This window comes from Lathamus discolor, chromosome 4 (assembly GCF_037157495.1).
Source record: "Lathamus discolor isolate bLatDis1 chromosome 4, bLatDis1.hap1, whole genome shotgun sequence".
Taxonomy (NCBI): Eukaryota; Metazoa; Chordata; class Aves; order Psittaciformes; family Psittacidae; genus Lathamus; species Lathamus discolor.
Genome location: NC_088887.1, coordinates 74,741,619 through 74,754,336, shown reverse-complemented (window position 1 = coordinate 74,754,336; position 12,718 = coordinate 74,741,619). Strand labels below are relative to the sequence as shown.

General features: G+C 47.3%; 1 long non-coding RNA gene across 1 annotated transcript; it reads right to left on the bottom strand.

The window, feature by feature from the left end:
* Window positions 1–2,436: 2,436 nt before the first annotated feature.
* Window positions 2,437–3,742, bottom strand: LOC136012727 (uncharacterized). The gene is made up of 3 exons (XR_010611921.1): window positions 3,668–3,742; window positions 3,451–3,559; window positions 2,437–2,773 (listed from the first exon to the last, which is right to left on the bottom strand). It is a non-coding gene; the product is annotated as an uncharacterized LOC136012727 (long non-coding RNA).
* Between the last annotated feature and the right edge of the window lie 8,976 nt (window positions 3,743–12,718).

Genomic DNA, 12,718 nt, shown 5'->3' with positions numbered 1-12,718 from the left:
ACATTCTTGGTGGGTTTAGCTCACCTAACCAGGTCATCAGGATTTGATGAGTACTGGTACTGCTGCTTGGGGACAGACAGGGTAGGAAGGGCACATTAAAGAGGGGCAAGATCCCCTTTAGGAGAGCAGCTGCAAGGTCAGTCAGTCTCCTGCAAACTATCAGCCTTGAAACTCCTCCATCTCACTCTCCTGTATGTCTTCTGCTGCATTTTGAGTGCTAAGGATTGGCCTATCCCTTCCCTGAACAGCTCTTTACAGCAGCATCAGGAGGGGGGTTTTCCAGCAAGAGGAAAACTGGCTGCTTTTAAAGTATTTCAGATTTAACAGGGTCGGTTGTGCCTTTGCAGCCTTACAAAAGGGGCAGGGAGGTGTAAGAAGCAGTGCCTTATTTGAGGAAGAGTTTTAAGGGGAGAAAAGCCAACCACCATGAAAAGCTCTGTGACTGGAGTGGGTGCCAGTTTTTTTGATAGACATCAGCACAGTGGTGGAAGGCAACCAGCAATGCCACACGGCTCCTCACACGGGTCTGCTTGCAGCTAGTGAGGGACTTAATCTGAATAACCACAACCCAAAGAGCAAAGGTTTCCAGCAGTGGGTGCTCTGTAAGGCTGATACCTACCAGTTGGTTAATGGGCTGAGACGTCTGACTTAGTGAGGCTGTGGTAGGATGGTGAGGATCCTTCTTGCCTTGTGGTCAAGGCCTGATGAGTTTGCCCAGGCTGGTGGTTGTGTTTGGTGTTCAGTGCTGCTCCAACACGAATGCCAAAAAAAACTTTATTCATGGAGACTGCAAATGAGCAACCTCAGGAATCTCCCCTTTTGTGATCCCGTACTTAAAGCTGAGAGACCTGTACATGTGCCTTGTTAGATGGAAAGGCTTTTTTATCCTCATTTCTGACCTTTTGAGCCTCTTTTAAAACAATGGCATTGTTTTCAAATCAAATTTTATGAAGTGAACATCGGAGTTGTGAAGAAGAGATTACAATTTACATAAGACTTCTATTTAACCTATTACCTATGAAAATGCACTTCAGGCTGAAACTTGTTTTCCAAAGTTTAGAGCGTACAAAACAAATGGTTTTTAAAATTTCCTTACTTATGAGCCCCTTAAACTGTGCTTTCTAAAAGGGAAAGAAAAAAAAATCTTGGAACCTTACCAGTTTAATTTGCATTTTGGCTCTGATGTAACTCAAAATAGATTAGATTAAAAAAGGAAATTTGGCAAGTGATTACTCAATTACATGATTTTACTGCTTTGGTATTTTGAAAATAAAAATGAACAGATCTGTTTTACTTTGAAAAGTGCCTGGTGCACGTGTGCTGTAACCACTTTTCAGAAACCGTATGGAAGTTTCCCTACACTGCGGATGGCAATGCTGCCCAGGGCTCAGGTCTGTATTCCTGCGATGGACTGCACAGGATCCAGTCGGGTCAGGGATTTTAATGTATATCTTCAGGTAATCCTGTATTGAAGAGATGCATGGTAATGAGTTTGGTGTGTAAAGCACAGGAAGTTCAGAGTGACAGGGCTGCATTGCTCCTTTTTCATAGAAAGGAACTAAAATTCATTGGAACTACTGCCAGGTCAAAAAGTTAGGAGGGATTTGGGGAAGGGATACAATTTATATGGGATTTATGTTGTGCAAGATATAAAGGTGGGTGGCATCAACAGGTATTTCAACATCTAGAACCGCGGATATTTGATCTCTGTGCCTTCCTCATTACACTTGATTCCCATGTGGCATACCTCTACTTTGCCCTCATGAGACCCCACCTGGAGTATTGCGTTCAGCTCTGGGACCCCCAATATAGAAAGGAAGTGGACCTGTTTGAGAGAGTCCAGAGGAAGCCATGAAGATGCTCAGAGCACCTCTCCTGTTAAGACAGGCTGAGGGAGTTGGGCTTGCTCAGCCTTGAGAAGGCTCCAGGGAGATCTCCTAGCAGCCTTCCACTACCTAAGGGTGCCTACAAGAAATCTGGAGAGTGACCTTTTACTGGGTGATAGGACAAGGGATAATGGCCTTAAACTGAAAAGAGGGTAGATACAGATTTGATATTAGGAAGAAATTCTTCCCTGTGAGGGTGGTGAGGCACTGGCACAGGTTGCCAGGAGAGGCTGTGGTTGCCCCATCCCTGGCAGTGTTCAAGGCCAGGTTGAATAGGGCTTTTGGCAACCTGGCCTAGTGGAAGGTGTCCCTGCCTGTGGCAGGGGGTTGGAATTGGATGATCTTTAAGGTCCCTTCCCACCTGAAACATTCTATGATAAAAATTAAGCATACTAATTCTTCTTGAGGAGAAGCAGCAGTGATCCTCATGTGCTTGTGCCATCAGTGGCATTGGCATGTCAGTGGACATGGACATTTCTGAAGGCCATCACTTTGCATTTGAAGAGGAGAAAAGTGAAGACATGAAAGAAATTAAGACGGTCTAGGGCTTTATTTTGGACAGCAAAGGTTCATCTCACAGACTTCTCAGAACCAGGTCTGCCAAGTGTCGGTTGTGTAGTAGCCAAAACAAGATACTTGTAAGAGGCAGCAGGATGAAACCAAGAGGTGCAGATACAACCAAGTCTCATGTGCCACATAACTCTTAAGACAGTTTGAGGAGTAGGATCTCCCTGCTGCAACAGCAGAACACTCACCTCTCCGTGGCAAGCACTGTGTGAGGGATATCTTGGCAGTGAGTGACCCCTCTTCAGACAGGAATGGTTTGCTGAAGCTCCACAGGCTCAGTAGTCAAGTGACATCCCATCCGTCATCTCCATTCCATGTCACTGTTTCAAAAGGCATTTATTATTTTCTAACAACTCCTGGGCGTATTTCTCCCTTCCTCCCCTACATTCTTCCTCTCCTTCCTTATGTTATTCCCTTCCTTCGCTTCCTTCTTTCCTACCTTTGTGGGGACAGGGAACAAGCTTAGACCCTAGTCTTCATCTCTGCAAGCGGAAACCTGTGCTGACACTTTTGTCAACAGCCTGAGTCACTTTAGGATTGACAAATTGACAAAGGGCAAAGCCTTTCAATGCCAGGAGAGGAGCTGACAGCTGCCATCAGCCTGATGTATTTCTGCAAGGGGGCAAATTGCCATGCACTTGGCAGAATCGTTGACCATCTTCAAAGGGAAGGGGGGAAACAGGAGAGTTTTCTGCCACTGAGACTGTGAGGTGCAGACTGCGAGTTTCAATTTCTTATCTCTGAGGTCTGTTGCCAGAGACCGGAACGCGCGGCGGTGTGTGTATAGGGATGGTGCCATTGTAAGTGACTTTGTCATGTCATGCGACAACACGTTTCTTTGTCAGGGGAAGCAACAAATCCAGGGCTTCTGGAGATGAAAATAGGATGATAGGACCAGGGTGGGGAGAAATCACTTCCCAGGCACTGTATCCCGGTGGAATAGTTGCAATTCATGTGTTATTCAAGTCTAGATTTTGCGGCTAAGTCTTAAACTAACCTTGAAGTTATCTGAAGTGTCTCCTCTTCGCTATCGTGTATGTGGTTGTCCCAAGCCAGTGCCCTCACCACTTGCGCATCCCACCCCACGGTCACGGCTCTTACACGTGCTAGAGAAAGGAAACACAAGCAGGGTCTTAAGAGGTGGGTTAGGCGTTCATTCGAGTTAATTCCATGAAGCACGGCGGTGGCAGCGCAGGGCTCCCGAGGAGCTGCACCTCTCTCCGTGATGGCCGTGCGGAGGGATGTGGGCCGGGCCGCGGCGCCCAGGCCCGTGCGGGCCCTTCCAACGGCAGCGCTCTCCTTCCATGGAAGTTTCTCCGCCGGGGAGGGCGGCTCATGGAGGGGGGGCTCCCGCTCCCTACGGCGGGGAGCCGGGGGCTGCCAAGCGCGGGCGTGGCGGGGCGGCGCCGCCAGGGGGGGCCCTTGGGCCGCCGCAGGCCGCCCGGGGCTGGCGGCTGCCGGGGGCCGCGCTCCGGCGAGCCAAGCCTGAGGGGGAAAGCCCCGGCCCGGCCCGGCCCGCAGCGAAGCCGCCGCAGAGGCAGCGCTCCGCCCGGTGCCCGCCTGCCCAAGCGGGGGCTGCCGGAGCGGGCAGGCCGGCCAAGAGGGGAGTGCGCCTCGCCCTCGGCAGAGCCCGCGTCCCGCCGCCGCCCGGCCTCCCTCCTCACGGGCGGGGAGCCGGGCCGTGGGGGCCCATTTTCGCTCGCACCGCTCGGTGTGCCGACAAGGAGAGGGTCCGCAGGGGCCGCAGCCGCCGCGGCAGCTCCTGCGGCAGCGGCAGTCGGCGGGGGATGAGCCCCGCACGGCTGCCCGGGCCGGACCGGTTGGGCCGGGAGCCGGGCACGGCCGGGCTGGGCGCAAGGCCGCCTCTCCAGGCTCCTTCTCCTTGGTGAATGCGACCAGTTTGGGGTTCGGGGGGGTCTTCCCCCCCCCCCCAGCCTATAATGATTTGAACACACCTGACCCGCTATTTCAAACCCATGGCGCGGCTGATACCGAGTCCCAGCAGCGGACGAGAGGAGGGAGGAGGAAGAAGAAGCCGGCGAAGTTTAGGAGGAAAAGTGTGAAATGAAAAAAATAAATAAATTGGTAAATAAACGGGAGGCTTTAGAAAAACCCCGAACGTCTGAAAGTGCGCGCGTGTGTTTCCCTTCCTGCCAAAGCAGGATGTCAAATACTGTCCTTTTCCCCCTCTGCTTTAAAAGCAGCCTAAAAGGAAAATTCTTCACAGAACCTTAAAGAACTTTTTGACACAACAGCTGCAAAATCTATTTTCTAAACAAAGATTTATACATATTTATACGCGCTTAATCCAGATTTTTTCTTTTTTTTTTTTTTTTTTTAATAAATCATTCTCAGAACTGCAGAGGTAAACTATATGTAAATACCTCAAGTAATAGGCTTGTAGTGCAAATCACATCATTTTATCTTCAATTTTGCATTCGTTTTTCTGGCTTAAAGGTGCATCAGAGATATGCATTTTAGCATATTCAGAACACGGGGCGTGAAATTAAATGTTTGACAGAGTGAGAAAAATATACAGACTTTGGAGATGCCTTAAAAATAGTAATTTATGCAGATCTAGAGGAGTGAAATCATTTGCAATGGAGTGACCCTCTCTCCAGGAATTTTTTGCTCAGTGTTCTTCTCTAATCTCCTGCTGTATCTTCATTTTTCATTGAACTAGCCAGTTTTCTGCGAAGCAGTCTTGTAGATAAGGGAAGTGCTAAAAGAAGAAGAAAGAAGAAGCTCAGTGGGTCCGTTTCCATTGCACTTTTACCCAAGGCAATGGGCAGAATTTAACGGATTCCTTCCAACATATGTTTTTGCCAGATAAGTAAACAGTGTGTGTCGGAAATGAAAAAGCATTTGCAATTTAATGACATTACAGCTCTCAGCTTAGGCTGGCGTGCTGCGAGGCGAAAAGCAGAAAGAGAGAGGAGAGTAGAAAGAGAAAAAGAACAAAGTTCATCTTCCTTTTTGTGCATTTTTATCAAGGAAAATATTACTTCTTTCCCCCTCTTGTTCTCTTTTCTTTTTCTCTTTGCTTTTTTGTCTCACTCATCTACATTTTTTTCTTTTCTCTCCTTTTGTCTCCTCTGTTCACTTTTACCTTTTGCTTCCACTGCCACCGACTCGTTTCCTTTCACCACCCCCCCTCCCATTGTGTCGCCTTATTCATCTATTTGCCCCATTCAGTTTTTACCTATAAGGAGCTGTTTATCCAACAATGTATCTTTTTTTTCCCCTTTTTTTTTTTCCCTTTTTTTTATTTCCCATTCCTCCCCCCACCCCCTCCACCCCCCACCCCGTGTTGTACTCCGGGCGCTGGAGCTCACAGTCAACAGGATTGTTGGAGGGATTATAACGTTTCATTTCAAAGCGCGACAAATCTGCTCGCCTTCCTTCCCTCCCTCCGTCCCTGCTCTCCCCAGCCCCTCGCACATCCCCGGCACCCTCGGGGCCGGGATAACACCCCAAGTACCCCCCTCTAAGTGCCCCCGAACCCCATCGGCCGCGCCTCCGGGGCCGCGGGGGAGACCCAGGGGAAGGGCGGGTGGGGGGCAGCGAGACCCTCAGCTCCCGCCGCCTCCGTCGGATTCGCCTTCGCTTCATGCGCCCCCCCCCCCCCCCCCAACCCGGTATCCCCGAGTCGTTCGGCGAGAGGGAAAACCGGAGGGTCCCGGTCCTGACACACGCACACACACACACACACACACCCCGGGGGTTCACCGGGGCTGGGTGTGATTGGGAAATACCTCCAGCCAGTGGCGAGTCCCATCTAGAAAGATGTTTAAAGCAAAAACGTACTTGTCGTACCCCGTGCGTGGGTTATTTTGGGTTGGGGCTCTTTTTGTTTGTTTGTTTGTTTGTTTGTTTGTTGTGTTTTGGTTTATTTGTGTTTTAACCATGAAATTACATCTTCCACATCTCCCAGCCCCGGTACTTGGTAAGTAAAAAGGGAAATCTGTTTGGACATAAGGAGGTAAAGTAGCTCGAGGTGGTAATTTAATCAACCGAGGATATATTTCAATGTCGGTTGTTTCTTTCTTACTTTTTTTTCCCCTGGTCTTCTAGGCATTAGCACTTTAAATTCATTATGTCTGTTTGACAGATATATGCAGCCTTAAGGATCTAAAAATGAAATCCAAGAAGTATAGCCTGCTAGAGGACATATATTGAAGTTAAGAGATTAAAACGCTCTAACCATTGCAAACAGAATGGAACATCTCGCATTTCTCATCCCTTATAAGCATGACTATTTTGCAGATGTTAAATACGGTCTGCTCTAATTATCAATGAGGGGAGGGGGGGACCCGCTCAGGAGCCGAAGCTTGCTAACTTCTACAACGGTGAAGTGGATATTAGGAAGACAATATGTGCCGTCTCGGGAAGTTTTACGGGGGGGGGGGGGGAATTTTCTCTATCAATAATTTAATAAAGAGGGTGCAGCAGCAGCCGCCGCTCTCCTACGTGCTTTAAAGACTCCAGAATCCTGCGTGAGGTTCCTATAACGCGAATAACAAAAAAGCCAAATGAGAAGAGCGGGTCTTTTTTCTTTTTTTCCCGTCTAACTGGGACACTGAGGACTCTGTGTCATTACAGTAATTTAGCCATGTTAATGATCTGTAATATTAATACATCATACTTGAAAACGGGGAAGAGTTGTCATAATTAAACGCATTAAGCCACAATTAAAAAGTCATCTAAGCAGTTGTAAAGATACCAGCGACGATAAGGCTGTTCATTACGCTGCAAACCTCTCTCCCTGCCCGTGGAAGTCAGTCGCTCTCCGGCAGCGGTGACTGCAGCATCGCCGGCCCGACACACCCGCGCAGCACCCGCGCAAGCACCCGCGCAGGGCCTTATCAGCCCATCGCCAGCTGCTCTGCGGCGCTTCCTACGCAGGGCATGGAGGGGAGGGAGGTGGAAAGAGGTGGTATATCAGGAAGCCTTTTGGCAGATCCGCTTTAGTTCTTCGGGGGGGGGGGGGGGGGGGAAGAGGGGGAAAACACAGGCACAATCTCAAACCACGTCTCCATCCGCACCAAGATGCACTGTGCGGTATTCTGCCCCAGCGCGGAGACAGTGCGATGTTTAAGCACAAACGCGGCGGCTGAGAGCCCCCGCCGGCCCCTGCTTGCCTGCCATGGACCCACGGGGCCGGGCTGGACCCGCGGCCGTCGGCGGTGGCTCCTGGGTGGGTTCCCGGGGTGTCTGGTACACGTTTCCTCCGTTCCAGCATCTTCCACAAGCTGCCGGGGGACTGAATGTCTGAGACACGGGACTGAGCCATGGGCAGTGGGGCTGAGCCCTCCGCCCGTGGGGCTGAGCCCCTGGCACCGTCTCTGCCCAGGCACAGCCTGCTTCCCGAGAAGCCAATGTGCTCCTGGTAGCACTTCTGTGAAACCAGGAGATCTGGGTCTGGGGTGCGAGCAGACATAGGTTTGTAGTGCAGGCTGTAAGGCCTTGCTCTCACACTGCCCTGATGCTGCCAGCCATCCCACAGGGGCAACAGCCCCATGTGCTTCCTCCTGAAACTCGTGAAAACCTCATCCCCAGCCTAGTTCTGGCAAAATATCCTGAAACAATTCAGTACAAAGGAATGTCATGCTCAACCACATCACTGCTTGATAGCCAGAGCACTGCTTCTTCCATCCCTGGCAGATTTTTCATCCCATGGACTCTCACAGTGATTTCCAGGCTGTTTTCCTAACAGGGAAAAGGTTGCACTACCAGGCAGTGTGCTTGTGTAGGGCTCTCTGGTGGTCCCCTTCTGAAAGCTGCTTGTCTCTTTGGCCAAATTCGGTCAAATCCGGCTGAAGGAAGATGGTCTCGCAGCCTTTTATTATGGAAATGAGCGGCTGGGTATAGGAGGAAACTCCAGTCTGGTGATTCCAGGGGGGACAGACTCCAACACAAGCTCAAGCTGTTGAATCAGACATAGAGATGATGAGTGTCCCAACCCAAGGAAAGGTTTCAGGTAGATCTGGAATATAATTAAAAGAATTGGGACTATTTCCAGCCCTTATCCTCAACTCCATGCAAATGTACGCTTGCTTTACCTGGAACTGCCTGGAGAGCTACAGCACACGGACACTGTCACTTGCACAGAGTCCCAGGAGGAGCGCTGTGCATTTCAACTGCTTATACCTTTACAGTTTGTGTTAATAGAATCATATAATAGAATGATAGACTGGTTTAGATTGGAAAGAACCTTAAGCTCATCTAGTTCCGCCCCCCCCCCCGCCATTGGAAGGGACACGTTCCATGAGACCAGGTTGCTCAAAGCCCCATCCAACCTGGCCTTGAACACTGCCAGGGATGGGGCAGCCACAGCTTCTCTGGGCAACCTGTGCCAGTGCCTCACCACCCTCACAGTAAAGAACTTCTTTATATCTAACTTGAATCTCCCTGTAGCCAATTATGATTGTGATTGCTAAAAATAATAGCAGTATGAATAAGGGGGACACAAGTAATGACAAGTAAACGAATACGAGTAAAGAATACAAAGTAAAAATAACACATTTTGCTCAGTCCCCAAACACAGTATTTAGGTGACGTCATTGCCATTGTATTTTGGTTTGTATCACTGTTATATTCAAACATCACCTAGAAATATCTATGAAATTACTATCCGAGTTGGATATTGCTATTTACACCAACATATTAATGAAAACAATTTGCATATGTAACTACTTACATATTTATGTCCAAATTTCATATACAGTGTATGTATTTCCTTGGAGGTCTCTGCCTTCCACTAGAATGTGGCTCTTTTGAGTAGCAGCATGACAATGAGAGCTCACTACTGTCACCTTTACTGTTGAGAAAGCCTTCATTTGGATTTATTAAAAATCTACAGGTAGAAAATGGGTATATTCTGCAGAACCACCAAATGTAAGTAAGTTGTGATAAATCAGGAGGAGCAAGTAAAACGGCAGTGTCGAAGCAATGGAATACTTGCATATATCTGTGGATTTCTCAAAGGGTTGAAGGGAGCTTTATCTTCCCTTCCCCTCCAGCATCCATCAACTCTGTACATATTCCCAAACTATGTGACAGGATCACAATTGTGTGATTACATGGCCTCTCATTCAGATCAGAGCTGGATCTATTTCTCTCTTGTATTGGTCCCTCAGAAGAATCTCACTGATTCTGTCTCACTGCTTTTTTGAGTTTGCCTAAAGCCCATGCTTGATCCCAGCTTTTATATCCAAATAGTTGGATGCAGAATAATCTTGGACTTGATCTGGCACTGATCCGCGGTCAGAATTCCTTGAAACCACTCAAAATAGTCTTGACTTAAGTTGGGAAGGAGCTGTCACCTTTTACCCTTGGAAACGGGAATGGACGTTTCATGGTCTGTGGCCACACTGCATCTCAGAACCTCATTTGTGGCGCACTTGTCCAAATGCAACACAAGCATGTTTCAAACTGTATCTTCATACGAAAGATGAACATTTGTCCCACAGATGTGGCACAGAACTTATGTGATGTCCTGGAAAAGACTTGTCCTCAGCGTGGAATCCTGGAAGACATTTCTGGTGGACCTTCCCTGTAATTAATCCCTGAAAATATTGACCTGAACTCAGCCTTCCTAAAAATGGTCTTTATGAGCTTCCCCACTGCCTGCTGCAAGGCTGAGATTCAGATCCCAAGCTCTAGGGTAATGTCTTAAGGTAATGTCATAGTCCTGGGCCAGCCTGGGTGCTGGAAATGCCTTTCATGTTCAGGGAGCTTCCACAGTTGCCTGGTGACATTAAAGAACAGGGGTTACTTCAACAACATACAGGCATGCATTTCATTTGGAAATGTTACATTTTGGTGTTCTAAGAGGAATTCCTTTCTCTAAAAGTGTCCAGGCTGTGGAAAAACATTTTTTGCTGAAATGAGAGTTATATATAAAATAAATAGAGTGCATGTGTGAGAGCATGTTTAAGCCCTGACAAATGAAAACTCTGCTTTTCAGCCAGCTCTGCTGTGCATGCAGCCTGAGATACCTTTCTGGGACTGGAGAGAGAACAAGCCTAGTATATGATAGCAGACAACTGATAATACAACATGCAAGCAGGATGAGGAAAAGCTAGAATCATCACTCATATCAGAATAAGCAGCCATCCAGCCCACCGATTGCCTTGATTTTGTTGAGCATTTCACTGGTGCAATTGCAGAGGTCAACTTTAAGGTAAGAATAGAAGTACACTACACACGTAACCTCATAGAAAGCTCCTTACATGCAGAACTGGGCAAAGCTGGAGATGCTTGGGAGGGAAGCTGAATCAATGGGCCACGAGGATGGTATCAAAAGCACAAGAAAGGCAGGAGCACATATAGCAACACCATAGTTCAGGAATAAGATGAGGTAAGACACGCAGTTGTCAATACTAGCTTAACAGTTGTGTTGAAACAATCGAAAGCTGCATGGAGAAGTGCAGAGGAGGAAAGCACAGCAGGAGACCCACGCAGTGCTGTAAAAGAGTAGAGGGAAGATGGGCAAATTGTGTTTCTCAAAGGAATTTACATTAATCTAAATTATGTAAGACTTGACTGGTGGGAAGAACGGTAAGAGAAGGTCAAGGCTCAGAGATGTTGGTAGGAATATTAAGCGAGAGAGGAGAGTGGAAGAAACACTCAAAGCCTGAGAAACTAGGGATTTGCTCTGAGCCATGCTGAACTGATGGTGATATGTTAAAAAACATGAAGGTAAGACATTTTGGAAACAACAGAAACTGAGCAAAGAGGGGTACTCTGTGCTGTCACAGTGAATGTGACAGATGAAGCCATCTTCTTCTCTGAAAGTCACCAGGGAAGGGATAGCTAAGGGAAAGAAAGGGTGAGAGAGGCAAGTCTTTGAGACTTAGGCTAAAGGCAGGGTGAGCAGCATGATGGAGTTGTCACATCCCTGAGCTAGACAATACAGATGGCCTCAAACAAAGAAGCCCCAGAGAAATGAAGGCTGAAGAGCATGGCTGCAGGTGTCAAGGATACCTGGGAGTTTGAAGATGAGAACCAAAAATAGGCCAGAACTTGAAAAAGCTTGATAGAAAACCATGAGATAGCAAGCACAGGTGGCATGTCCAAGGGAGGAGGTTGGCTGGAATATCAACAGGAGGTGTTTAGCGAGGTGCAATATGAGTACATCTTGCAGCTGCAACTCATACTATTTTACTGCTAAATGTTCAGCTCTATTGTAGCTTTGTGGCGTGCTCCCAGGTGACAGGTGTATTTTTCAGAAGTATTGTAATAACAAGCTAATGTGGACTTGCTCTGAGGTTATTATTACTTCTGCACAAGTGTTTTAGTAGGTTACTTAGCTCCCCCTTCCCCCAATTTGTAGAAAGGTAGCACAAGAGAGAACTGATGTTTTCTTTTAAGTGTGGGTTTTGGCTGAAAGAATCTTCATCAGTCATATGGAAGCAGTACCTAGAAAACCAGTGCCTCATAACCGGTACACTCTCCCTAAACCCTCACAATCATAGAATCACAGAATGGTTTGGGTTGGAAAGGACCTTAACATCATCCAGTTCCAACCCCCCTGCTATGGGCAGGGACACCTTCCACTAGACCAGGTTGCTCAAAGCCCCGTCCAACCTGGCCTTGAACACTGCCAGGGATGGAGCAGCCAAAGCTTCTCTGGGCACCCTGTGCCAGTGCCTCATCACCCTCATAGTAAAGAACTTCTTCCTCATATCTAGTCTAAATCTACACCCTTTCAGTTAAAAAAACATTTACACACACTTTATACCTGAATCCTTCAAAAGTGAGAGATCTTTTTCTTCATTACAAGCTAAAAGTAAAACATGCTGCTTGTTTAGAGGGAACTTGCCTTGCATACATCTAATTTGATGTAATAAAAATTTTCATTGAGGATTTCAGAGCAAATAAATGAGAAAAAAAAAAACACAAGCAAACAAAAAAAACAACCCCAAACTGTGAATTGTCTTCAGCAACTGTTTTGATTAGTAATCTTCCAATAATGTGTCCTAGCTGGTCGTCAAAGAGCTAAGTTAGTCATTAGCTAATGCCAGAAACAGAGCTCAGGAATACTTATGAGATATAAATGGAAGACTGAATTTTCATGTCATTCTCTATCCTCTTCAACTTTTCACTTTATTAAGCAGAAAGGAACTTTTGCATTCATTTAAAAAAATGTTCATATAAGTGATCCAGGTGCAACTTCAAGAGGGAGCATGTTTTCATCAGGATTTATGACCCCCTGAAGAGTTTGGAGCCCAGAAACTACTTAATATATTGCAAAGCATCAA